Source organism: Myotis lucifugus, unplaced genomic scaffold (assembly GCF_000147115.1).
Source record: "Myotis lucifugus unplaced genomic scaffold, Myoluc2.0 scaffold_2435, whole genome shotgun sequence".
Lineage (NCBI taxonomy): Eukaryota > Metazoa > Chordata > Mammalia > Chiroptera > Vespertilionidae > Myotis > Myotis lucifugus.
In genome coordinates this window covers 2,003-13,949 of record NW_005873483.1, presented here as the reverse complement: position 1 = coordinate 13,949, position 11,947 = coordinate 2,003, and the positions used below count along the sequence as shown (strand labels likewise).

Genomic DNA, 11,947 nt, shown 5'->3' with positions numbered 1-11,947 from the left:
CCGCCATATTGTTTGGGTTAATTTGCATATAGTCGCTCTGATTGCCTGTTGGGCGTGGCTTTGGGTGTACTGGAGGTGTGGTCAATTTGCATGTTTCTCTTTTGTTTGATTAGATAGCTTGGTGGCACATGTAACAGTTACATTGAGCTCCTCCTCACCTGGGCACAAAGGAATGTATGTAAAATTAGAGGCTACTGTTTTGGAAGTAAGTTTGTTTCTTAACACTCAATACCTCTCTTTATCTTAAATTTAGGATCACATAGCAAGAAGCAACAAGCATATTGTTGCCTTGAAAAGTGTTTGGCTAAAGGCCAAACTCATCATAAATGGGGTCATTTTAGTCCTTGCACTATAGCATTTTCTTCATTTGTTGCAAGTAGAAGAGTGTTTGTCCTCCACAGCAGGAAACCATTGTTTTGTTGTCATCTGTGCTAGCTATTGTTAACTCAGCAACAAGTCTTCTATCCTATATCTCTGAATCTGTACACTTTTGTAGCTGAAGTTTCATGATGTTACTGAACTCAAGGGTTTCACTCTTGGGATATTCTATTTAAGAACAAAAAGTGGTTGTCATAAGGTAGTTTATTTTCTTTAGCAAGTAAAAGAGAGGGGGCGATTCACATCCAAAGCTCCTCCTCTCCAAAGGGAGGCAGAGCCAGGTCTTTTGCACGCTATTTGTTCAATTAAACATTGATTTCTTCTTGACAGTTGGCTACAATTGTGGTGTTGGGATAGGTTCCTGTGAAGTTCATTCTCCCTGGAGCTATGCTTGCAAAATATTCTGCTACATTTAAACTCTTCACCTGTGGAATGAAGGGTCCCAGGTTTGATTCTGATCAAGGGCACATGCCTGGGTTGAGGGCTTGATGCCACACAGGGGACATGCAGGAGGCAGCCAATCGATGATTCTCTCTCATCATTGATGATTTTATCTCTCTTACTCTCTCTCTCTTCCTCTCTAAAATCAATAAAGATATTTTAGGAAAAAGGGAGAAAGAAATAGATAGTCTCTCCTGTTTAAAGATCTCCCATTAACCAATGTGAGTGGACGGAGGAGGAGGCTGTTCACAGCCTTGTAGAGATATGACCCTTGATGTATCCAGTGTTCTATGAGGCTGATTCTCAACTCAGCCTGGATGATATCTCCTCCTGACCAGGCTGCTGCTCTCAGAACTTGTATGAAGAGGCTAAATTACACCAGGCCGATCATGCTCACTGAGTTAGCATGTCATAACTGGTGAGCGAGGGCTGGCCAGGGGTGAGCAGAGACTGAAGTTGTCTCTTTTTCAACAAGGTCATCCGTCCTCTTAGTGGAAAAGAAGTGAGTGAGTGTTGGGACCAGGGGAAAGACCTGGGGTAGGGAACATTATCTGCTCTTCCCATAACAAAGGAGATTTGCTTCAGCAATGAGTAGCCAAAAAGGGGGGAAATGACCTCTTACCTCTTACTCTGGGATCCTTCACTGACAGTGTCCTCAGTGTCTTCCATATCCAGAAAAGTTCATATTCAGACATAGAGTTTGACTTTGGAAGACAATCAACAGGGTCTTCTCTCAGATTCTGATGAAGGTTTAGGTGTCATGATGCTGTTGATAGGGCAGTGCAGAAGATATTTCTGCTACCTTTCCATTATGGAGTTCCAGCTCAATTCCATTGTGGTCCGAGAACATATTCCATATGGTTTCAATTCTCTCAAATGTTTTGATTTTTTATGGATCAGGATATTATGGCCTGTCTTGGTATATGTTCCATGTGCACCTGAAAAAAACATGTCCTCAGCAAATATCAACTTTTACAAACATCAATAGATCAATTCATTGGGGGTGTTATGGAATTCTTCTAATCCTGATTCTATGTAGCTCTTCTGACAATTGTTGAGGAGGTGGTGGAGTTTCTAACTAAAATTGTGGATTGGTCTGATTCTCCTTTCAGTTGTCAGTTTCTGCTTCACATATTTCACATCTCTGTTTCTTGGGGAAATACATTTAAGATTGCTCTGTCTTCTTGGAGGAGTCACTTATTTATCACTTTGTAATGTTTCTCTCTGTTTCTGGTAATTTTCTTTGTTCTGAGATCTAATTTATTTGCTATCAATACAGACATTCCTTCTTCCTTTTACATGAGTAATACTTGCACCACTCATCTTTTCCATCCTTTAATTTTCAGCCTGTTTCTAGAATAATATTCAAATGGACTTTTCTGTAAGCAGCATATGGTTGGGTCATGAATTTTAATCTATTCTGCAAATCTCTGTCTTTTCATTGATGTGTAGACAGAAACAAATAATCTCTTCCCTAGTTAACTGGATCACAGCCATAGTGGAACTCCTGGGCGCCCTTCCTCTATTTCCACCAGCTCAATCAATGCTCCTTGGGGACTCTCTGAGCTCCATTCCTCCCAACCAAACAGCAATAATCAAGTATTTCATCACACTAGACATTAGCTATTCTTTTTTTCTCATTTTTCATCATTGGCCATCTCCTTCCTCAGCAAAAGTGACAATTGTAGAGTTTTCTTGCAAAAGGATATTGACAAGTGGACAAGACAAAACTCAAGATTCCCTATCAGTGCCTCTGCTGGGATCTGTGCACAACCCTTGAACAACAATGCCTTGGCAGCAAAGGGAATAACAAGTCTCTGCATTTGGCACTGGTGGTTTCATTCTTGGTCCCAATGGTTTGGAAGCAGGGCTTGTGGGCCTCTCGCTCCAATATTCACTCAACTATTGCAGATTATTTTCTATTTTTACATGTTTGTTTAATGAGGTAAGGGCAACAGTGACCTGGGAATCTCTGTCTGTGAAGGCACTGCGTGGAGGATACTATAGGGAAGTGATCTGAAATTACCCAGCAGTATTGGAGGTGGGCTTGAGTTTGTGTGTGAAGATGGAGATGCTCAGGACAGAGCAAGTGTGGGTGGCCAGATGAGGCAGGGTCTCAGTGGCTCCTAGAGACTCAAGTCTCTGGTAAAAATTTTCTTGGACTTGTAGAAGCCTCTGTATTCAAACTGCTAAGGGGTCTGAATGGAGACCAGGGAGGAGGCATCCCTCCTGAGACAGATGGTTGGTTCAGTGTTTTATTTTCTTCTCGGCACTTACTTCAACGTTTACCTGTGGAGGGGGAGGTTGTGTGGGGGGTGTCTCTGCACTTGGGTGCATCGTTTTTGAAAAAGGGGTTAGGAAAGACAGAACAGTGCCTTCGTTCAATGGTCATATAAAGCAGATGAATGAACAAATACTGATTTCTGTTAACACAACGTGAATGTCCAGGGCATTTGTTCATGCAATTCAGATTCAATCAAAACAAATGGGTCTGGACTGAGGCTTTGTGTTGGCTCTGTCCCTTGGACCCCTCTGGCAAACAGAGATGATTCCAGGATGTGGGATAGCAGCCTGAGATCAGTAGAAAACAGGCAAGATCAATACTTGTTGGGCTCCAGTAAGAAGAGGTCAGGGAAGGCCAGGTCCCATGGGCAGGTTTGGGGAGAGATGGGAGCGGGCAAGATTTTTGTCTTTGGGTTGGTAGGTTACTGCCAGTGAGGGACACAAGGAAAGCCTGTGGGCCCAGGATGCACAGACACCAGGGAAGAATGTGATTGTCAGGTGATGGTTCCAAGTCCTACTTATACATACTCTGTCAATCAGGACGTATCTGAACTATGGCCTCTGGCCTCCAGATGGCAACACAGGACGAAGAAGCCCAGCAGCGCAGCTGTGCACAGTTTTGTCACCACAGAAGCCAGCGACCTCATCACCTCCATGTGCAGCCCACCAGCCTCTCTGCCACCCTTCTCAGCTGCTCCTTGGGGCTCCAGAAGGCCAGCGCCTGGGCCAGTCAGTACATGTCCTTAAAGTAGGGGGCACCCGAGTGGTCCAGCACCAGGCGCTCCACCAGCACCAGCAGCTCCTGCACCTGGGCCTCCAGGTCCCCACCTGCCTCTCAGTTGTCGAAGGTGCACACGCTCAGCCACCAGAGCCCACAGTGCAAGGTTGTCCCTGTGGTACAGGAAATCCTGCAAAGAGTCCTGACTCAGGTCCTCCTTGCGTGTGAACAGCAGGATGGTACGCGCCACCACACTGTCCCTGAACAGAACCTTGAGCTCGCTCATGCCCAGCTGAGTCACCAGAACAGTGCCTGGGACTCAGGTATAGACAGCAAGTAGCAGCTGGCCTGCTCCTCGCACCCCAGGTCTATCTTGGGGACTAGAGAGCTGAAAAGGTCCAGGGTGTCTATGACTTCCATGTGCCACCTGTCCCACATATGACTCCCCACCTTCCAGGTTCTGGTCACCAAAGTGGCTGGGTGTCTGAAGAGGAAGCACCTGTGGCCCAGGATGCTGTTCCCGGTAGCGCTCTTCCCAGTCCCTGTCTTCCCCACCAGGATGAGCCTCAGCCCGGGCTCCTGCAGGGCCGGCATGGTGTCTTTGCAACCTGGAGGATAAGTCATCTGTGAGCTTCCAAACATGTATCCTGATTACCTGGACCCTGGAGGCCTTTGAAGAAGAACAACAGTGTCTCAACTCTGCTTGTCCAACCAAAGGCTTACTGATCTCAGGAGGATCTTCACCAAGTATCCCCGTCACCATGGCTTCACCATGTGCACCTGTAGATGCTCAGCACTTGGAGGGCATTTGCCTATAGGGTCCCCTTCATCATTCCAGGTATGCCCTCACCTCCATTATCCCTGGTGGTCCAAACCCTGCAGAGCTGTCCCTATTTGAGACTTTAGTGGCCTCTGCCATACTTCTCACAAATTCCAGCCCAGGGAAAACGGTCAGGAGGGTTCAATAGCCTGTGGGTGAAGAGTTGTCTGGAGACCCAGACACTCTGGGTTTAACCCACAGTCCTGCCATCAGCCAGCTGTGCCACCTCATAAGTTGCTTAATTTAAACATCACACTTTGTTCAAAAGTGAGACTAAGAGTATTGAGTTGTTTCTTCTAGGGTTGTTGAGAGGATTAAATGAGATCACCTCCTTCCTTTTTTTTCTCTCACTCTTTCAATCTCCTCCACACTGTCCTCCCTCTTAAACCTGATGCCTGCTAATAAGATACCCCTTTAACCCTCCATCCTGGTTCTCTAACATTCTAGCTGGTGAGTCACACACCATCCAGTGCATGATCTGATGCCCTTTTCATCCTCTTCCATGGAGATCAGAGTAGGTTTATTATCCTCATTTTATACCTGGGGAATGGAAGTATAAGCTAATCAAGTTCATATCTCCCAGCTGGGCAAGGACACAGACCCAGTTAAATGCACATTCAGGCTCTTACTGTTTCACTCCAGACAAGTTTCGGGTCCACTGTTTAGTCCTAAGTTTGCCTGTTCCCCTCACTGAGCACACACGAGGGGGCATTTTTGCATATATTCTTATCATAGGCATTTTCTTCATATCTTCTGTCCTCCCATGCTGACCCAAAAGAGTCCCAAACACAATTTCATTCAGTCATTCATTCATTAAATAGGTTTTACTACGATAATATATCAGGCCAAATCCAAAGAGCTAATGACACCACACAGACACAGTCATGCTTCCCGAGTCCCCAGAATGTCAGAATAGAAGGAAGAACATTGGAAGGGCCTTGGCTGGATTTTTAATGATACTGTGAGAGGGTTTGGTGACTTTGGGTTTGTATTTTCAGGGATGTCAAAGGTAAAGGGCAGACAGGGGATTGTAACACTTATGGGAGTGAGAAAGCTTTAGATATTAAATTTTTCCAGGTAATTCTATATTAGTGACCAAATCTGTTGATACTAAGTTTTCCCAAGATATTCAGCCAGGGGAGACTTTGAGAAACCATGGGAACTAGAAAATTTGGCGGACAAGGGAAACACTTAGGGTGGTTGACCTGAGAGGCAAACAAGAAGAGAACTAGAAATTTGTTTTTGGAAATTGGAGAAGAACCCTATGTCCCAGGTGATCTGCAGCCTCTGACTCTCCTCTCAGGAGTCAGATCACTGTCCTGTCTCAATGTGTCTAAACATGTTCAGAGTCCTGGAGAGACTGGGACACTCCCCTCCAACTCCTGACGTCCTGCCCCAAAGCTGAGGCTTCTCCAAGTAAAGTGGCTCCAGCCAATCAGTCAGTATTTAACACAATCAAACATTCTGTGCTCACCGAGTCCCTGTGCACAGTGCAGTCTGTCCTCAGTCTGCCTCTCCAGCCTCAGGACAACGAAGCCCCTCACTCACATGCTCCCCAGGGAGCAGATGTTGAGCCTTTCCAGCTGCCTTGTGCCTTCAGGCCTGTAACTGTCCCAGCCTCCCCCACATGCTGTCTGAGTCTTCTCTGTGCTTCACCTTCCATTTCTATTTCCACCTCTTCACGTTGTCCACCTGGTCACCACAGGTTTCTGTTCTCTCCAGTCGGCACTGCACAAGGAGAAGCCAAGTGATATAGGAAGGCTGACTACTTTGTCTCTGGGCAAAGAACTTACATGATGGGCTGGCCTGGTCCTCAATCCAAAGGCGTTCATATTTCTGCAGGAACCCCCCACCCCAAAGCCTTCATAATGTTCACGCCCATGGAAATCAATACACTCCCATGACTGACACCAGAGCAGAAATGGAAAGAGCCACAGATGCAAAGGCCAGGAATTGTGCGAATGCAAGGAGTCCTGGCCAAAGCGGGAGATGAGAAGGGTCCGGGAACTGACAGTAGGTGGGTAAGCTGGGGTTCATAAAGTTCCTGGATAGGTCCAGAGAGCTGAAATCTGGGGTTACAAAAACACACTGTCATAGAGGAATGGGAAATGTGTGGAATCTTATATGTTAAACCTCCAAGGGACTGAGTCTATTCACCTAGTCAGGGGCTTCCTGAACCCCTGTCTCTGGGGATTATCTAGGGGATTCTCTCAAATGTGTATTTCTCAGAGATTTTGGTTCACATACCTGTACTTTCAGAATATAAGCACCCCCACATCCCAGCCAATGATTGTGATGCACTCAGTTCCTGATCTCAGTGTCTGGATCAGATTTCCTAGTCCAACCTCTCATCATGCAAAGAAGGGGAGGGAGTTCATAGGACACAGCCACCCAAACAGTCCTGGGCAGCTTGTTTTGGGGAGCAGGTGTTTTGGGGAGCAGGTGTTTAAGGGCACAGGTAGGGCAAGTGTTGGAAGACCATGATCATGACCTTTGCCATCTCTGGCAAGTTGCGGAGAGTGGAGTGTTTTAGGCGGTACAGCCCAGATACACACAGGATTTTCATTTTAACGTGTTCTGAGTTTAGACTCACTTAGTTTAGACTCACTTATATGTCCTCAGAAATATCCACAAGGGGAGTCTTTGTTGCCTTATAAAGCATGTTTTGATCTCTACAGGAGAGAGAGCAGACCCCTTCCTTCCTTGTTAGGGGAGTGCGTTATGAGAGGGCATAATCAAGCAAGAGCCTGGACATATAGGCTGGAGGAGATGGTTGCCACTGCTCCTGAAGCTGCTGTGTGTGAAACTCGGGCATCCTGACACACCTGGGAGTGTGGAGTTACTCTTTTTAGACCACACTGCCCTTCCTGGTACCTACTAGAATGGAGGTGCTCAATCAGCGAGCTTCTTGCAGGCACAGAATTCTTCCAGGTCCTCAAAGGTCCTACTCCCTGGTCTCCTCCCTTCCCCTCCTGTCCCTCACCTTTCCTACAGAATCAGTGACAGGCTCTGAGTCTGACCCAGAAGGCCCTGACCTACTGCTGCCCTGTGGTTGTGAGTGCAGCAGGCTCTTCCTCCCAGCACATGGGGAAGTGTCCTGCATCTCAGACCTCAGAGGGCAGGAAGCATAGGGAGGTGACAACTTAAAGAAGAGACAGGGACATTGACCACGGGGGCAGTAGGATGGGAATTTTCCACTGGAAAACACAGTGCTAGACTGCAAGTGATATTCTCAGGTCTCTGTGACATCAGCACTTGTCCCCTCAAGGGCTATGCTCAGAGGAGAAGAGCATATTAGGTTTGTGAAACCTGTTTTCACTTCTAGCCTTGATCAGGAATCTTAACTGCTTTTGCCTTTTAGGTCTTTTCCTATAAAATGGGTTCTTGAGAGCCTCCTTCCCTGGGACAGTGAAGGTGGTCCTGGTGCAAGGAACCATCTGCAAAGTCTCCTGATCCTCAAAGGAAAGGAAGGCCTTTTCACTATTAAAAATGGGAGAACAGGGAGAGGATGATCACTTTCCTTCAGGGCTTACTCTAGGCATCTCTAGTTCTCTACCCAGACGGTCATGAGAAAGGTGAGGAAAATAGCCAGTCACTGCATGGATGAAGGGAGGGGGGCTACAACAGGATTATGCTGATAGGGGGCCTGATCTGGTTAGGTTGTTAACAAGGATATGACCATGCCTAACTCATTCACACTCTCTGAGTTGACTTTGCCCATATATAGTGACAGGTTTCATTTAATGTGACGCTAATGGACTGGGGATAATTTCACCCATTCATGCCAGCTCCTTATGTCTAATGAAGAATCCAACTCCCACCAACTCCACCTAGTTTTCCCCCAGCTTTATTGAGACATAATTTACATGTGACATTGTACAAACATGAAGTATACGATGTGTTGATTTCACACGTTTATATATTGAGAAAATTATCACCATCTTAGTATTTTCTAATACCTGCACAGGTCCCATAATTACTATATCTTTTCTGTGGTGAGAACATTTAAGATCTATTCTCTTATCAACTTACAAGTACATAATACAGGATTATTAACTATAATTATGATGATTTGTGTTCAATCTCCAGAACCTATGCATCTCTAATTGGAAGTTTGTACTGCTTACTAACATCTCCCCATTTCCTCCATCCACTAACCCCTGGTAATCAGGGTATGATTCCCAGTCAGGGCACATGCCAGGGTTGTGGGCTCAATCCCATGTAGGCAGCATGCAGGAGGCAACCAATTGATGATTCTCTTATCATTGATGTTTCTTTCTCTCTCTCTCTCCCTCTCCCTTCCTCTCTGAAATCAAGAAAAATATATTTTTAAAAAGTGATATCACATAGTATTTATTATCCTCTGTCTGACGAGTTTCACTTAGCAAATACGCTCAAGGTCCATTTGCAAATGGAAACATGTTCTTCTTATCTCATGGCAGAACACACACACACACACACACACACACACACACACACAATGGGCAAAAGTAGGTTTATAGTTGTGAGTATTCAAATCACAGAGTTTATTCTTTTATGTATATTTATTGTTTACTAGAGGCCCGGTGCACAAAAATTTGTGCACTCGGGGGGGAGAGGGGGTCCCTCAACCCGGCCTGTGCCCTCTCACAGTCTGGGACCCCTCAGGAGATAATGACCTGCTGGCTTAGGCCTGCTCCCGGATGGCAGGCCCAATCCCTAGGTGCAGCCCCTGGTCGGGCACAGAGCAGGGCCGATTGGGGAGTTGGGGCACCGCCCCCTATCACACTCAAGGCAGGGTCGATGGGGAGGTTGCAGCGCCACCCCCAATCACGCACAGAGCAGGGCCGATCAGGGGGTTGGGGCGCTCCCCCCGTCACACACAGAGCAGGGTCGGTCAGGGGGTTGAGGAGCTCCCCGCTGTCATGCACAGAGTAGGGCCAATAGGGGAGTTAGGGCACCACCCCCCGTCACACACAGAGCTGGGCAGATCAGAGGGTTGGGGCACTGCCCCCTGTCATGCACAGAGCAGAGCCCATCAGGGGGGTTGGGGCTCCGTACCCTGTCACACACAGAGCAGGGCCAATCAGGGGGTTGAGGAGCTCCCCACTGTCATGCACAGAGCAGGGCCCATCAGGGGGGTTGGGGCACCGCCCCCTGTCACACACAGAGCAGGGCCGATCAGGGGGTTGGGGCGCCGCCACTGTCACACTCAGGGCAGGGCCGATGGGGAGGTTATGGCTCTACCTCTTCACACACAGAGCAGGGCCCGTGGCGGGGGCTTGGGGCGCCGCCCTCTATCACCCACAGAGCAGGGCCAATCAGGGGGTTGGAGCGCTGCACCCTGTCACACACAGAGCAGGGCCGATCAGGGTGTTGGGGCGCTGCACCCTGTCACACACAGAGCCGCAGGGCGATCAGGGGGTTTGGGCGCTGCCCTCTGTCACGCTGATCTTGGTGCCTGGAGGCATATTACCCTTTTACTATATAGAATAGAGGCCTGGTGCACGGGTGGGGGCTGGCTGGTTTGCCCTGAAGGGTGTCCTGGATCAGGGTGGGGGTCCCCACTGGGGTGCCTGACCAGTCTGGCTGAGGGGCTGAGGGCTGTTTTCAGGCTGGCGGGTGACTGAAGCTCCCAACCGCTCTTTTTTTTTTTTTTTTTTTTTTTTTTTTTTATTCTGGGCAAGCTTTAGCTCTGAGGCCTCGGCTGCTGAAAGCTGGTTTACCCTCTGTATTTAATACAATGTTGCGGTCCGGCTGAGTAAAGCAGGTTTCTGGGGTTTTGTTTAGCTTCTATATTTGCAACATAGTTGCTTAGAGTTGCAGCTGAGTGGCTGACAAGTCAAGTGGGGAACATTGGAGTCCTCCATCACTGAAGGAAGCAAGCCTCCCTGTTCGCATCAGCTGCCTGGCTGCCGGCCGCCATCTTGGCTGGCAGTTAATTTGCATATCTCCCTGATTAGCCAATGGGAAGGGTAGTGGCCGTACGCTAATTACCATGTTTCTCTTTTATTAGTGTAGATTCTATTATTTATTTCCTATACTCACAACTGTATAGCCATCCCTGTAGATGTATATTAGAGGTCTGTTGCATGAAGAGATTCATGCAATTGGCCTTCCTTTCCCCTTGCTGCTGGCACCAGTTTTACTCTGGGACCCGGTGCTCAGGCCTTCGTTCTGGCCAAGTTCCAGCCTGAGCCAGCCCTGGAAATGTCAGGCTTCGCTGCTCTGCCGGCCCCGGAGCCATGAGGCTTCGCTGCTCCGCCAGCCTAGGAAACATCAGGCCTCACTGCTCCGCCGGCCCCTGAAACATCAGGCTTCGCTGCTCTGCTGGCCCCAGAAACATCAGGCCTCGCTCCACCACTTGGAGCCTACATATGCAAGTTAACCACCATTTTTGTTGGTGGTTAATTTGCATATCGCTTTGATTAGCCCATGGGAGGTGTAACGAAGGTACGGTCAATTACCCTGTTTGTCTATTATTAGATAGGATGTCTTTTATAATAACCATTCTAACAGGTGTGAGGTGATATCTCATTGAGGTTTTGATTTGTATTTCCCTCATAATTTGTGATGCTTGGCACTTTTTCTTGTTGGCCATTAATATGTCTTCTTAGTAAAAATGTCTATGCAATTCCTCTGCCCAATTTTAAAAATTGGTTTGATTAGGGTTACTACAGAGTTATATGATTTCCCTATATATTTTGTACTAATGGCCCGGTGCACGAAATTTGTGCAGGGGGTGAGGTGTGCTTCAGCCCAGTCTGCACCCTCTCCATACTGGGACCCCTTGAAGGATGTCCTACTGCCCGTTTACAGGGATCCAGCCTAAACTGGCATTCAGACATCCCTCTCTCAATCTGGGACTGCTGGCTCCCAACTGCTCACCTGCCTGCCTGCCTGATTTCCCCTAACCACTCTGCATGCCAGCTTGCTCTCCCCCGACTACCCCTGCCACTATCCTGCTTGTCGCAAAATGCCGCCCCTGCCAGCCTGATCTCCTCCAACTGCTTCCCGTGAGAGTGTGCTTGCACTCAACTGTCCCCCTGCTGGCCTACTTGCCCTCACCTTACCTCCCCACTTGCCTGCTTGCCCCCAACTGCCCCCCCTGCTGGCCTTCTCACTCCAAACTGTCCTCCCCCCCCACAGTCCTGATCACCCCCAACTGACCCCCACTGATGGCCTGCTCACCTCTAACTGGCACCCCTGCTGGTCTGCTCACCCCCCCCCCCCCCCCCCAGATCACCCCCCAACACCGCCCCCCCCCCCATGGCCTGATCACCCACAACTGCCATCCCATCCTGGCCTGATCACCCACAACTGGCTTC

The 11,947-nt window shown here is 48.2% G+C and overlaps 1 pseudogene; it reads right to left on the bottom strand.

Moving 5' to 3' along the window:
• Positions 1–3,748: 3,748 nt before the first annotated feature.
• LOC106695725 lies at positions 3,749–4,462 on the bottom strand (annotated as a pseudogene).
• Positions 4,463–11,947: the final 7,485 nt, after the last annotated feature.